This window comes from Jatropha curcas, chromosome 6 (assembly GCF_041381405.1).
Source record: "Jatropha curcas cultivar XTBG-Jc1 chromosome 6, XTBG_Jcur_1.0, whole genome shotgun sequence".
Lineage (NCBI taxonomy): Eukaryota > Viridiplantae > Streptophyta > Magnoliopsida > Malpighiales > Euphorbiaceae > Jatropha > Jatropha curcas.
In genome coordinates this window covers 9941120-9951897 of record NC_143156.1, presented here as the reverse complement: position 1 = coordinate 9951897, position 10778 = coordinate 9941120, and the positions used below count along the sequence as shown (strand labels likewise).

General features: G+C 28.3%; 1 long non-coding RNA gene across 1 annotated transcript; it reads left to right on the top strand.

The window, feature by feature from the left end:
• Positions 1-132: 132 nt before the first annotated feature.
• LOC149495527 (uncharacterized) lies at positions 133-3019 on the top strand. The gene is made up of 3 exons (XR_016321219.1): positions 133-429; positions 1803-1905; positions 2348-3019. It is a non-coding gene; the product is annotated as an uncharacterized LOC149495527 (long non-coding RNA).
• The last annotated feature ends 7759 nt before the right edge of the window (positions 3020-10778 follow it).

Sequence of the window (10778 nt, the reverse complement as noted above, 5' to 3'; positions counted from 1 at the left end):
GGGAATTTGGGAGACAAGTCCAATGCAAGCACATACTTGGGCTGATCACAATGAAAACCAACCGTAATTGTCGTTTTGGGAACTTGATCTCCTTATTTTAGTGAGCTATTAAATGCGAATGAAGTTAGAATATACCACATTACATGATTTAAAAACGATTTATCGCACTATCTAACAAGAGAGCTAGCCGTGGGCCGGTCCCAGTTCCCGCCATATGAACCGCTTTTCAGAGTAATGCGAAGTTACAAACAGTCTGACCCTACCTAAAACACTCGACCCTGTCCCTATCTAAAACGCATCACTGACCAAGTCAAATCGAAAAGGGAATTCATTGACCATCCACGACCTCCACAACCACCATCAGCATCTCAAAGTCGCCGATTGCCGCCTAACCGTCATATTCTTTAGCAAAGTCACAATCGCAAGCAAGTAAGGTTTTTGCAATCTTTATTGATGTGGTATAAATTGAATTGATAGTATTATTGTTTCTACCTTCTATATTCGATTAGGCTGTGATAGATTGCCTTTGATTTAAGGAAGCTGATTTTAGCTTCCATCTTCTTCAGCAAGGAGGGTTTTATTTTTCTCTCTCTTTTTGGGTTATTGTGTCACTCTAGAAAATACTCCATCTGTTTCTTGCATTTGATTGTGTTTTTTTTTTTTTTTTTTTTTTTTTGGATTGCTTTGAAACCCATATAATGGATATTAGGAAAGGGGTGGATGAATTGGTTTCTACATAGTCAGTTGATTGTCAATTTTGTGTGGTTCTCTGCTAAATAGAACTAGCCCTAGTATGGGCTTTTGCTCTTCAGTAACAATTTTTTTTGTGAATTTTGGATTTGTTTCTTCCATGTTTATTTTCTTTTATCATGTAATCATCTGCAGCGATATCTTGTAATCATGAAATTTTGCCGATCTTTAGTGGGAACTTTTCTAGATATCTCAGGCATTACGTCATTCCTTCAAAATGGCCATTGTTTTTAGGTATAACATGCAGGGTTAGTAATATATCTAGAGTCATTTTCTACACAACATTTGATTGATGCATTGAAGGTATTGCCTTTCTAGAAATGAGATTTTGGAATTGAGGGATTATTTGGGTAATTTCTTCAATGAGAGTTTGAAATTAAGGGATTATTTGATTAGATCATTGAAAACTCTACTTGTTAACTTTTCCTTGCCATAATATTTCACTTCCTATTAGTATCAAGTTCATTTATATTTCCGGTATAGTAGATGCTATCACACATTATTTAATTACGGTTAGGTTAACTTTGATAGGATATTTGTAGAGAATTATTTTGGTAGGATTTTTGTTCAATGCCATCAGGCTATGTTAAACTCGAAGAATATATATAGTACAGAGAGAAAAGAAAGGAAATGGTGAATGATTTTATGGTTGTATGGACAGAATCTCTGCTTCAGCTTGCTTTGACTCGGTTAATGGATAACTACAGGGTAGTCTTATTTATTAAGATGCAAAGCTAAAGTTAGTTGAGCCTTTTGTTTAAGGTTAATTAGGTTAGTTGATAAATATTGGTTTACTACTCCAACAGAGTATGTCTGAAAAAAATCATTCCTCTTTGTTGAAGGGTTGCAGATATCAATTTCTCGTGGATGACAACTTCTGCTTTCAATTTGTACTTTGTTTTGTATTATATATATGCGTATACTTTTTGCATTTTTCATCTTTGCTCTTTCTTCGTATATTTTTCACTGTCTGTTTGAAATCCATATTAATTAATTGATGAAAGAATATTTCATGAGTGTATATCAATGTTTGCTCTTAATACTTTCTGTAGTGATAAATTTGGAGGAAATTGCACTGGATGCTATGCTGTACTTGAATGGTTTCCCAAAATATGGTGCAGGTTAAGCTTAATTATTCTGGACACTATACCTCAAGTAATAATATGTTTACAATTGTTTAACAAATAATTATTTATAAACTATTCTTATTGTCTCTCATGTTAGTTCCATTTCAAATTCTTTTTATCAATTTTCATATATTTATTAGGTCTATGTGAAATATAATAAGTATGAATGCATCATTTTAAATGGTGGGAATTTTTTTTTTTTTTTTTTTTTTTAATGTTCTACCAACTGCTGAAAAATTAATGTGTTTTCCTGTAAAACATTTTTTAAAAGTAAGTTATTTTCCAAAGACATGCTATTTTTCATATTACATAGAAGGAATCACATTGGTCCATAGGTGAATTTTTTTTCAAATATGATCCCACCATCACTTTTTGCATATGGGAAGCATTATGAGATTGTTCTTCAATATTGGAGGCAAATTTCCTACTAGTAGCACTTTTACCTTTATGCTTTGAGGTCTTTCTTGCAGATTTAGAGGTTCCATTCAACGTGTCAACTTCATGGGAACTCACATTTCTATTTGATGATCCAATACAACCACTTGTCACAAGTATTATCTTGCAAGACAACATCTTCAAATCTCCAAGAATCTTAAGCATGATCCTTGATTAGCGGTATCAACCCTGGTGTCCTTGTTCACATTTAATTCTTCGTCTTTTGTTCGAATCATCAGAGCTTTTTCTCCACTCCTATTTGATCGTTTCGCCACCATCAAGGACCATACTGATCAAAGATCTCTGGACATTGCATGGTCACATCTTGCTTGGGTGGGTCCTTCATCACTACATGCTTTCCATCACCCGCGTGGTTCATCCCATTATTCTTAGTATTAGACTTAGAATTTGCCACAGGGGGAATGATCTGGTGTGGAATTCACAGAGCTTTATATGTATAGAAATATGAATGTTTATGATGGAATAGTCTAGTATAGACTCCATAGGGATTTATATACAAAAATCTGAACGGCATTGAATGAATGATCTGGTGTAGACCCCATAAAATTCTATATGTAGAATATGGTTGACATATGAATGCTCTAGTATAGACCTCACAGAGTCCTATATGTAATGCAGACTGCTTGAAAATGATATGATGCTTACCCAGTGGTACCTAAATGTGAATGAAGGTCTATATGAGGAAATGATCTAGTATATGCCCCATAGTATCTTGTTTGTATATAAAGTTATGTGATGGTTTATATAAGAATGATCTGGTATATTGCGACCCATGTTCTTATGCTGGACTAGCATTGGGAATTGGATAAGCTTAAAGCCCTCCAGGTCGTGGTAAGCCTAAAACGTGTAAGTAATATCTGTTCCTTTTCTTTTGTTTTTTTGTTCTCCACTGCAGATGACACTTTAAATGAGTTCTATAACCATTCTTTTGCCACGTAGCAGTATTATATATAATATTAAGTGATGACATTTTGAGTTTTGGTTTTCGAAATTCTAGTGTCTCCTATCGCGAGTGTGTGTACTTACAGACACGATTTTATACTTTCTTTATTATTTAACTTACTTTAATTTTACTTTTACCATTTACTTGGCCCAAATTACCGTTACATGTACTATATAGCAAATGCTAATATAATAATTTAATTTTAATTAGGGATTTTTGAAAATAAGATTGCATATTAATTTTAATTCTGGATTTTTAAAAATAAGATTGCAGAGTATTATTACATTCCTCCCCTCCTCAAAAGAATTTCGTCCTCGAATTTCTTAAACTTAGATCATGCTAACCAACTGTGTTTTCAATTGTGCATTCTAAAATATTTTTTTAACTTGCTGTTACTATAGTACCATATATAAATTTATTTAATTAACTTTATGTATTCATTAAATTTCAATTTTCTCTTTTACTAGCTATCAATTCATTCATATCCCAATGTTATTTTACACTAATTTTTCTAATTGTTAATCACCAAACCAAATCATTTTCCTCTTTTATTCTCAAAAAAAAAAAAATACTATTATTTTAAAAATAAATTTTAAATTTTTAAATTTATTTGGATCCGTTTGAATAATTAGTATTTTGAAATGATTTAAAATTTGGTGCTTAACACTAAATTAATTTATTCGTTTATGATATTATATTGAATGACGTAACAAATAAGAGGTGCTAATATTTTGGTCATATATTTTACCCTCACAAATTACAAGAATTGGAGGGAAGGAAATTTTTGTTTTGCCTATATAAAATTTTCCTTCACTTTGTCTGATTTGTCCATTGTCATTGTCATGATGACATGGCATTTATATATATCTAATGTTTTTGGTTATTCATGCTTTTGAGAGATGCTGTTCCTTTACACGTCCTTTGGGCCAAAAGCAAAGTTTAAAGATACCCATTGCTGACTTTTGCTAATAGCTATATACACTCACATATAAAACGACTTTTGCCTGACCACGACAAGTCAATAATCTATATCTCTAAAGCCTGTAAAAGGATGGATTGGAGGTAATAACTATAAAGTCTCTAGTTTTGCTCAAATATATTAATAAAGATTTTAATTTTTAAAAGAAATAATTATATTTTTAGTGTTTAAATTTTATATTTTTTTCTATTTTAATATTTGAATGAAAACGCTAATGATTGAGTGTAAAAATATTTTAAAATTTATAATTAGTTGTCTTCGAGTGAGCTAGCACACAGAAAAATTAAATGTGCAATTGTGCGACTCACATTTTTTACGCGTGACAACTAATGAAGACAAAAAAAACTTTAAAATATTCAAATCAGCCAAATTTGAGGTGGATTTCATAGAAATTGTCTCTTTTAGCCTTTATTTATTATTTTCACTAACAACCAAATGTCCTAAAGAATCTACCATGTCAATCTTCAATCTCACATTCAGCCTCAAAAATCAATATTCAAAAATCATTTTGCTCAGTAAGGATGAAATATCATTTTGCTCACTGAACTGAAAAAAAACCTCAATCCACCCTTAAATTGCTATATTTAAGTCGTCGAATCACTGTCAAGAACAATAGTGACTGAAGATCGCATTAAGGACTGCGAATTTGTTTGGATGAGATGACTAAAGATTCACGTTGAGGACTTCCAATTTATTTGGATGCTAATTTTATTCTTTTTTATATGGAGATGTCAGTTCTGTTATTGGATTTTTTTTTTTTTTTCATTATTACTGAAAAAGATTATTTGATTGTTCTCCAAAATATTAATTTTTTTGAAGGATAGTGAAATAATTGATTGAGAAATCCAATTTGGCATGTGAATGGTGGATCAAAGATCGGTGATTGACAAGGTAGATTGTTTAGGAGATTTAGTAGCTGGGCAATAATAAATAAAGGGTAAAAAAAGACAATTTTCATAAAGTTCACATCAGAGTCAGCTAATTTGAAATTCATTTTTATCCACGTCAGTTGTCATATATAAAAAAGCGAATCCTGCGACTGTACATTCACATTTTTTATTTGCGAACTCAGCGAGAGACATCTAATTATAAATTTTAAAAAATTCATTCACTTAATCGCTAGTATTTTCCGTTCAGATACCAAAATAGAAAAAACCACAAAGCCCATACATTAAAAATATAATTATCCCTTTTTAAAATTACATTATTTAGCACTTGCATTATAATTTTGTCACACTATAAAATTCAACCGTTAATTTTTTAATTAAGTGACTACCAAAAATCAAAAGTAACTCTAAAGATAATCATTATGTAATCTTTATAGTTTGGTGAAATCTGCTAAAAGACCTCATTTTTCATAATTTTACACTATTTAGTCCCTCGATAGTAATTCTCTAGAGGTGTTTTTGACATCTAAAACCACTTAACAGAAAAAACTAGTATAACATAATTATAACGCAAGGACTATATAATATAATTTTAAAACCGAGTTCTTAGTGGTGTGTTTGATAAAAACATAAGGAAATAGTCACCGCCTCTAAATTTGTTACTACTTTTTATTCATTGGGAGACCTAAAAATAATGGGTCAAAATAATATTAGAGGTTACAAAATAGAGGATAGTCATTATCTTGGCTTAATAAATAGGTGAAAATTCTTACAATACAGAGGACTTGAATCTAAGATCTCATACTCCTTATGACAGTTGGATGCTATTTATTATTGTTAGTGTAATGATTTTATTATCACATGTATCACTTTTTTGAACATTGACAAAGGAATTTCGAATTTTCAAGTGTGCATTTATCACTAAGTTGTGTTTAAATAAATTTTATTTATATTTTTAAAAGCAATGGTATCAACTAATGGTTATAAATTCTTTAAAAAAAAAAAAAAAAAAAAACTGACAGTTATTATAAGACATACTTGAGTTTAGCGAGAGATTTCTGCAAAATTAAGAATTGATATGTAGAAAAACGATTATAGAGAGGGGGGCAATCATGAACTCTAAAATGAGATTAGTCTTATATTTAAAAAGGACAAAAAGATACTCCAACTATATTTAACTCCTTTAAAAAAAATCACCGTAATAAGTTGCTATGGCAACAGGTTACTACTCCTCCCTAGAATATTGTTACATCATCAACGTGTTTTTTGCGTGAGAAGCCTGATGTTCAACGAATCAATGTAGCTCCTGCTAATCTCCCATGCTCCTCCAATAGTCACGTGCCTTCTCACTTTGCTCGTTGTAATGTTGATGTTGCACTTCATCAACCTGAGGGTCTCTCTTCTTTTGCTGGGGCTTTAAGAGATGCAACGGAAAATTATATCAAGGCTGTTTCTAGGTTTGTTCCTAGGGTCATGGCTCCTTATGTTGTGGAGGCAGTAAGCCTGTGTGAGGTTCTTTCGTGGTTGAGAAACACGCAAGTCCAACACCGAGTAATCCAATGTGATTATCTTCAGTTGGTCCAAGTCGTGTACAATGCTAGAAATATTTCTACAGATTGGAGTTTATTACTAAAAGTATTAAAGTCTTGTTATCATAACAAGCCTGCTCATATGCTTGCTAAGCATGCTTGTTCTTATGCTAGCTTCCATATTTGGGATTTACTCTCTCTTTGTATTGCTGATTTTGTAAACTTTGATTCTTAATGAAATTCTTCCTTTTCAAAAATTAATTATTGTTTTAATAACTGTTCTATGAGACTTTCATAATTATAGAACAGTTAAAACGACTTTTAGTAATTATGTTTATCAAAACATAATTGATAAAGTACAAAACGACATAATTATGTTTTGATAAACGACAAAACCGCATAACTTTGTTTTGATAAAGTACAAAATGATATAAGAATTTCATAAAAGAAAAAGAAAAAGAAAAAACATCATTAGACTCCAATTAATAAAAAAATTGTACCAATGTAATTTTTTTATTGTTTCGGTCGTCCTTGCTGATTCACATGAGATTTCACATGCCCATGCTATTCTCGTCAAAGAGTCAGCTAGTGATGCTTTTGGTCATTAGACTCTCGCCATCTAGGGTGGAACACCCAATTTATATTTTACTGAAGATTTATGTATTATTATTTCATATTGATTTAGTGAGATAATGTTATATGATAGTCCATTAAATATTTTTCCTTTTCCTTCCTTAATTATTACAATTATCTTATAAATTTTTAAAATTTAAAATTTTATAGTCTATAAACTTTTTCAGAAAAATGGTCGATATTTAACTCTGTTAATAATTAAAGTTCGTCCATTAGCACAAAATTATATTGATAAGTTTTTTTTAGGGGAAAAATTATATTGATGTATTACTAACATGTCAAAACTATAACTTTCATATGAGACCGTTGATCCAATACGACATTAGTATAGATTAATAATATTCTAGTGAGAGACCTTATTAACATGGATTAATAATATTTAGGTGACATACCCTTATTTGTTAATAAAATGAAACACATTTTTTTCCAAAAAAAAAAAAATCCTAAAATGAAATAATATAAAACAAAAAAGTACTAGTTATATATATATTTTTATAAAAATACTTATTAATAATTAAATTGACAAATTAGACCTTCAATAGTTAAAGTCATCTTATTGTTCATTGTATAAATTTAACTTATTGTTATTTCCTGATATTTCATTCTTCAAATCATTTTTATTCTCGTTTCAATGTAAAATTTTGCAAATTAAAACTTTTTCAAAATATCAAAATAAAATAATAATAATCTATATATATAGAAGCGAAGTGTAAGTCTCTGAAATTGCCAAGTACGAGGAGGACAATAATTATTTAGCACGGTTATAAAAAGATAAAGTGTAATGACAACAATTGTAGAAAATAAGTTATTTTACATTTTTAGATAATGTCTTTATCATAATAATAGCAATTAGTTACATCATATCAAGATAATGCATTCAATGAAATTAAAATTTAATTAAAATACAAATAGCCCAAGCAAAAAATAAAAAATACTTAATTTTTTGAATGAAATTATGTTGATTTTCCATTACATTTGATGTACAATTTTTGTTTTCAACTAAATAAAGTTTTTCTTAACTGATGAGCTTCAGTTCCTTCTAAATGGAGAATTTTTATTTTTATTCTCGCAATTTTTTGTTTTGTAGTTTTCTGGTATGCCTTATACCAGTTTAGAAAGTTATATTAATCTCATATATTAGAAGCTGAGTTGCACGGAAACGAGACACGAGATATAGAACGTACGTAATATGATAATTTTTAAAAAAATGTAGGGCATTCACTCGCTTAAAACACACTACACTAAATAAGTAATACATTAATATTTTAAATAAATAAATAATTATTTACAGTAACTATAAAATAAAAAAACACTAAATTTCTTCTTTCAATGACACAAAAGTAAATTAAAAAAAAATATTTCATTTTTATTTGTAATAATAAAAAAAAAAACTTAATTGATTCGCTTGGTATATAGAGTAATCCCATATACTAAAAGTTAGGTTGCACAAACACACGACACGAGATACAAGAATGTACGAAATATGATAATTTTGAAAAAAGGTAGGACATTCACTCGCTTAAAACACACTACACTAAATAAGTAATATATCAATATTTCAAATAAATAAACAATCATTTATAGTAAGTTACAAACACAAAATAAATTTTTTTTTTTCTTATTTCAATACAAAAACAAATAAAAAAACACTTCATTTTTTATTGGTAATAAAAAAAACCTTAGTTGATTAGTTTGGTGTATAGAGTAGTCTCATATACCATGAGCTATGTTGCATGAAAATGGGATATGATAATTTTTAAAAAAGGTAAGACATTCACATGCTTAGAACACATGACACTAAATAAGTAATCAAATAAATAAACAATCATTTATAATAAATTATAAATATAAAATAAAAAATACTTAATTCCTTAATTTAATGAGACAAAAGCAAATTATATTTTTATTGGTAATAAAAAAAATATTGGTTGATTAGCTTAGAGTAGTCTCATATACTAGAATTCAGGTTGCACAGACACGGGACACGAGATACAAAAACGTATGGATACGACAATTTTTAAAAAGTATGACATCCATATACTACATTAAAAAAATAATATATTAATATTTCAAATAAATAAATAATCATTTATAATAAATCATAAACATAAAATAAAAAATTTTTAATTTCTTAATTAGATAAATTCTCAAAATTATTATCACTGTGAAAAACATATTAATAGTGTGTATGCATTTTTTTATGTAGGTCATACCACATGACTTTTGCTATTGCTTACTTTATGAAAAACTTTGCATGATACTTAAAAAGAGATATCTTAACATAGCAACTTTCCAGCTTATCTCAATAAAATACAATATATCATTTTATTATATAATTTTACTATTTTTGAATGATGTTATAAAATATTATTTCATCTTTTAATATTACCCTACACATCGTGTGGATTATAAATGAAAACTATTTTATTTGGAACTAAGAAATGAAAACAAGGGAAAGAATTTTGATAATTTTCTTTTCAAATTAGAAGTAAAATAAAAAAACTATAAAAATAAATTTGTAGAGAAAAATTAATTTTATTTTTCTTTATATCCTAAAAAAATAAGTAACAAAAATTTTTCTGAAAATAAAATTTAGTCCCTTTTTATTTTTTCTGACTATTAACTAATAAAAAATATACAAAAATAAATTAAAAAAAAAATACGCGATACGACAATTTTTAAAAAAAATAGAAGATACAGACACTGAGGACACACTACACTAAATAAGTATAGTACATTAAAATTTCAAATAAATAAATAATCATTTATAATAAAATAAAAAATATTTAATTTGTTATTTTAACATAATTAGTTAAATTCTCAAATCTATTATCATTATTGAAAAATACATTAATAGTGTGTGTGATTTTTTGATGCTGGTCATACTAAGGGTGTCAAAATGGGTCACGACACGCGAACACGATTCTCCTAACACACAAAATTAATGGTTAGGGATGATGTTAAATGAATTTTTATTATAAACGAGTCACCCATTTATGACACAAATATAAACGTCTTATGTTGCTGGTTGAGACGCGAATTAGGGAGTGACCTATTTATTTAAGAGTAAAGAGGTAATTTTAGTGTTAAATATAAATATCTATTTAAATTTTATTATTGTATTATTTTTTTATTTTAATTATAAATCTTGAAGAATTTATACATTTTACATGTGAAAAATTATTTTTAAATATAATTAGAGTTAAATATCTCAAAGGTTAATAATACTATAAGTATGTTAAGTGGGTCGTATATAGATCAACACATACACTTAACTTATTTATGATATTAACTGGGTTACATGAGTTGTATATGGATCAATACAACTCATTTAATCTATTTATGATGTTAAGTAGGTTAAACGTGTCGTGTTCGTATCAACCATATTATATTTGTATCAAAATTATAAAAATTATTTCATTCTTTAATATTGTTCCGCGCATCATATATTTTCTAATATTAATAATAATAATA